This window comes from Myotis brandtii, unplaced genomic scaffold (genome assembly GCF_000412655.1).
Source record: "Myotis brandtii unplaced genomic scaffold, ASM41265v1 scaffold29, whole genome shotgun sequence".
NCBI lineage: Eukaryota > Metazoa > Chordata > Mammalia > Chiroptera > Vespertilionidae > Myotis > Myotis brandtii.
The window spans coordinates 2,998,622-3,003,654 of NW_005361075.1; the positions used below are offsets into that span (position 1 = coordinate 2,998,622).

General features: G+C 44.3%; 1 long non-coding RNA gene across 1 annotated transcript; it reads right to left on the reverse strand.

Annotated features, from left to right (window-relative positions):
• Nucleotides 1–2,492: 2,492 nt before the first annotated feature.
• On the reverse strand, nucleotides 2,493–4,866 carry LOC106726605. The gene is made up of 2 exons (XR_001362669.1): nucleotides 4,253–4,866; nucleotides 2,493–3,478 (listed from the first exon to the last, which is right to left on the reverse strand). It is a non-coding gene; the product is annotated as an uncharacterized LOC106726605 (long non-coding RNA).
• Between the last annotated feature and the right edge of the window lie 167 nt (nucleotides 4,867–5,033).

The window sequence follows — 5,033 nt, forward strand, 5'->3', positions numbered from 1 at the left end:
CTACTGCAGGGGTCCTCAAACTACGGCCCGCGGGCCACATGCAAATACAAATATTGTATTTGTTCCCGTTTTGTTTTTTTACTTCAAAATACGGTATGTGCAGTGTGCATAGGAATTTGTTCATAGAGGTTTTTTTTAAAACTATAGTCCAGCCCTCCAACGGTCTGAGGGACAGTGAACTGGCCCCCTGTTTATAAAGTTTGAGGACCCCTGCTCTATTGCATGCACCTACCCCCTACCCTTGGTTAATAAGCAAATACCCTTGGAATGGGGTTACATTTTAGAGTTCTATCTAGTGTTAATAGTCTGGTACTTGGTGAAGTAAGGACCCGAGCAGGATGGAAGAAGAAACGGAACTCCAAGGAAAAGGGTACAAAGTATAATAATATAATGGAAATGGCATGGAATTGGGAATCAAAAGTCCTGGTTCAGCTGTATCACTTGCTTCTGCGATACATTAAAAGCTAACTTAGAAGTCTTTCCCACCCTGGTAAACACGCACACATGTAAATACTCATCCATCCATCTGTTTTTGTTTCTAAGGGTGATGGACAATATCACCTTTCGTTCAATCACTCAGCAAGCATTTATTGAGTACCTGCTCAGTGCCAAACACTGTACTAGGTACTAGAAAAATAATGAGTAGAACAAGCAAGAATTTTATAGAGACAGAATATTGAGCAGGGAGAAGAATGGGCAGGATTTAATGTGTTAGAAGATGACACATGATAAAGACTCAAGTTTTAAGGAATTACTCTAGGTTAGGCTTGAGAGACTAGAATTTCATGGTGCCATTCCCTGAAATAGTGACTATAGGAGGAAGTGCAGTGTATGTGGGTTCTATGTTTGCAAGCAACAGACACAATTAAGCAATAAAGGATATGTAAAAGGATATTAGGCAGCTCATAGAACTGAAAAAACAAACAAGCTGCAGAAGGCAAGAACCAGCCCACAGATATCTGTAGCAGGAATGTGTGGATTGTCCCTCTAGGCCAGTGGTTCTCAACCTTCTGGCCCTTTAAATACAGTTCCTCATGTTGTGACCCAACCATAAAATTATTTTCGTTGCTACTTCATAACTATAATGTTGCTACTGATATGAATCGTACTGTAAATATCTGATATGCAGGATGGTCTTAGGCAACCCCTGTGAAAGGGTCATTCGACCGCCAAAGGGGTCACGACCCACAGGTTGAGAACCGCTGCTCTAGGCAGTTGTCATTGGAGGACAGCTTCAGCCACCTTCTGCCACTGTGTCCTTTCCAGATCCAGATTCCCTGGAGAAAGACCCTGACGGGCCCAGTTTGGGGGGAGGCATGTTAGTGTCTACAATGACAGGAAGAAGACCAGTGGTGGGGATGGTAGTAAGGAGGATGGATTACAAAGAAGTACAAGGAGCCTGGCCAGTTGTGCTCAATGGTTGAGCATTGACCTATGAACCAGGAGGTCACAGTTTGATTCCTGGTCAGGGTATATACCCAGATTGTGGGCTCCATCCCAAGTGGAGGGTGTGCAGGAGGCAGCCAATCAATAATTCTCATCATTGATGTTTCTGTCTCTCTCTCCCTCTCCCTTCGTCTCTCTGAAATCAATGAAAACATATTTATAACCAAAAAAAGTACAAGGAAACTTCTGGGGTGATAAAAATGTTCTTAATTTTTATTGTGGTCATAGTTTATTACATGTATACATGTGTCAAAACTGATCAAATTGTATGCTTTATGTGCAGATTTTTGGGAATTTCATACAAATATTTGAGAACTTGCAGGACTTTCCAGTAGCTATTTCCATTAGGGAACTGGAAATACATGTTTATATTTATTCTTTTTAAATATATACTTACGGATTTTAGAGAGAGGGGGAGAGGGATAGATAGAAACATCAATGAGAGAGACACATTGATCAGCTGCCTCCTGCATACCCCCCACCGGGAATCGAGCCCAAAACCCGGGCATGTGCCCTGACTGGGAATCGAACCAGGAACCTCTTGGTTCATGGGTTGATGCTCAACCACTGAGCCACACCAGCCAGGCTACATATTTGTATTTAGAAGTCATTTTTCCAAGATTGAATCCTGCTATTCTTTTATTTAAAAACCTTCAGAGAATCTCTTCTGTTGTAATGGAGAGAAGGTTGCATGCCCCCCTCTAAAAGGCCTACTGCCTGTATTTTAATACCTCTCCTAGAAGGCACCCCAGTCCTTTAGCACTCAGAATCACTGCTGGGAGTGATACTCCAGGGGTATTATTAGAAGGGTGGGGAAACTGCTGGGAATACAGGCCCCTAGCTGTCCAAGGCGTTCTTTGAGCTGCTTGGAATGCCCCACCCATTCACCTGGCAAAACCCAGTTCAGGCCTTTTCTCTGCAGGGCTTTCACTGACCCTCTTCCCCTAGGAAATTGATTCTCTTTGTGAAATGAACGCTTTGTTTGTATATCGCACTACTGGAGGGTCCAGAAAGGCAGGAGAAAGGACCAGTAGGTTGGACATGAGTGATAATTTTGCTTATCTAGGATAGCTATTCCCAGGTAAGAACCAAACTGTTTATTGAGATATACAAAATGGTAAAGTTGTCCAGGGGGAAAAGGTCAGGACTCAGAAGACTCATCTTGGCAGCAACATAAAGGGCTGAAATCCAGTAAAATTGGGCAGAGATGAATATCTCTTATCCCCTGTCCTGAGGCCCTTGGAGATCTGTTGACAAAAGGATGGCTGCTCTAGTTTCTGAGGCTCAGCATTTAGTCCTCGGAGAACACTGGCAGGTCACCACAGGAGGCTTCATTCGTCATCTGTATGCATCTCTGTGTAGAATTAATTGCAAGAACATCACCCAGTCCCTGCTTTCTATCAATTTGAAGGACAATATTGACAGACTAGGTAATATGTCCAGAGTACACTAGAAATATCCAGGTCATCTAGGGTATAGCAAAGAGCAGAGTATACACACCGCTAAATTGGTGCTGAGCGTGTACATACTGGGTCCTCTTTCTACATGTTTACGCTTTTAAAATGAATGGTATGTGCCTACAGGGATCAAATCCACATATCAGCAAAACTTTTAAGGTTACATTTTACAGAGAAAAAAGATGCTTGTGAGAGACTATTAACCTTTAAATTATGAAAGTAACAGTGCAGATCAGTAGTCAGTCAGTTCAGTTGGATGGCCTCTGAGAGTCTGTGGTTCTAACAATTTTCAATACATAATGGAATATATGCTGAGAGAGACCAACCAAGAAAGAAGAAAAATTTCAACCTTACCTGGAATTCATGGTCAGCTTGTCAGTAAATGCAAGCAGTTGTCCACCTTTGGAGTTTAACCCTTAGGATCTGAATTTCCTTTTCTCTTGAGTATTCTCTTATGTGAGGACTGGTGCAACTGACCTTTTACTAACTTAGATGTGTCTTGCCTGTGTGTTACTTTCTTGGTTGGAGTAGTTTTCCCACACCTGGGCTTTCTTCTTCACTGATCACTGCTATGCCTTTAAAGATATATTTAAATAAAATGAACTTTATTAACTTACTCTGTTTTATCCTGTTTTTACCAACCAAATAACATCTTTAGAAATGAAAGCAACTACCCTTGCTTATTTCATGTCTTTGCTTTTTTTTTCTCACACTGTGCCTTTATTCTCTGAGACTTTATCTTTCAGTTTTTGTCTCCCAAATAAACTTGCATAATCCCTGTCTCTCTATCGATCTATATAAATATTGGTTCCCAAACCTAGAGAACGCTTTACAAGAATAAGAAGCACAGAAGTCTGTATCACTGGGATGGAAGGCAGAATAACCACAAGAGTTCTTACCCCCAGTAGGAAGCCAGGATAACAGTAGCCATTTATTGAGCACTTACTAGATGCCAGGTAAGGTTCCAGTGCTTCAGGTCAGTGATTTCCAACCGGTGTGCCGCAAGAATTTTTAAAACATGCAATACCTGGCTATGTAGGTTGTCAAATTTTTAAAATGACAACAGCGAACACAATAGCCGTCCAGTGTGACTGAATCAAAATTATACCTATTTTTGTCAGATCGGCGGTTGTCAAATTTTTAAAATGACAACAGAGAACACAATAGCCGTCCAGTGTGACTGAATCAAAATTATACCTATTTTTGTCAGATCGGCAAAAAATATTTTTATGTGCCCTAGAATTTTAGTAATTAGTTTGTGTGCCATGAGATGTAGTAACCCATTCCATCCTCACAGTTACTATGAGACAAGGATTGCCCCCACAACAGAAATGAAACAAGTAATTTACCCAAGATCTCGCGGCAGAGCAGATTTCAGAGCCTGTGTGTACACCAGCCCATCCTTAGTCACTTGAGTTCATCGTTAATTGGGCAACTTTCCTGCCACAAAGAGGTGAGTCAAGAGGTGGCTGCAGTACGGCCTTGATTAAATCCTGCCGTGTGCAGACCATGTCTGCGAAATGAAACGGCTTCTCGGGGCACGGCCAGCTTCGGCCCCCTTCCAGGGGTAGGGAACAGACTTTAGAGATGTTAAGTTATTTGCCCAAAGTCAACAACCAACAGCGGCCGAGCGGAGACGGTGTGAGTCCAAAGGCCATGCCGCTCCCCAACCCCAGACGGATGTCCACAAAGAAGACCCGTCCGTCCAGGCGGCGTCCCTCTCCCCGCCGCCGCCCGCACGCGGGAAGCTACCTTGCGCTCCGCTTCTGCACAGACCTATTTGCCTAAGTGATAAGGAAACGCAAGTCACTGTGATTCCCCGCATTCACTGAAAACTCAAATAAAGCCGGTCGGAAGGAAAGCGAGCGGGTCCCAGAGAGCCCGGGTTCCGCTCCCACGGCCCCCGCCCCCAGCCTCGGGCGAGGGAGGAAGCGCTCCGGATGGACGGCACCGCGACCAAGGAAACGCAAGTCACTGTGATTCCCCACATTCACTGAAAACTCAAATAAAGCCGGTCGCGAGGAAAGCGAGCGGGTCCCAGAGAGCCCGGGTTCCGCTCCCACGGCCCCCGCCCCCAGCCTCGGGCGAGGGAGGAAGCGCTCCGGATGGACGGCACCGCGACCGGCGGAG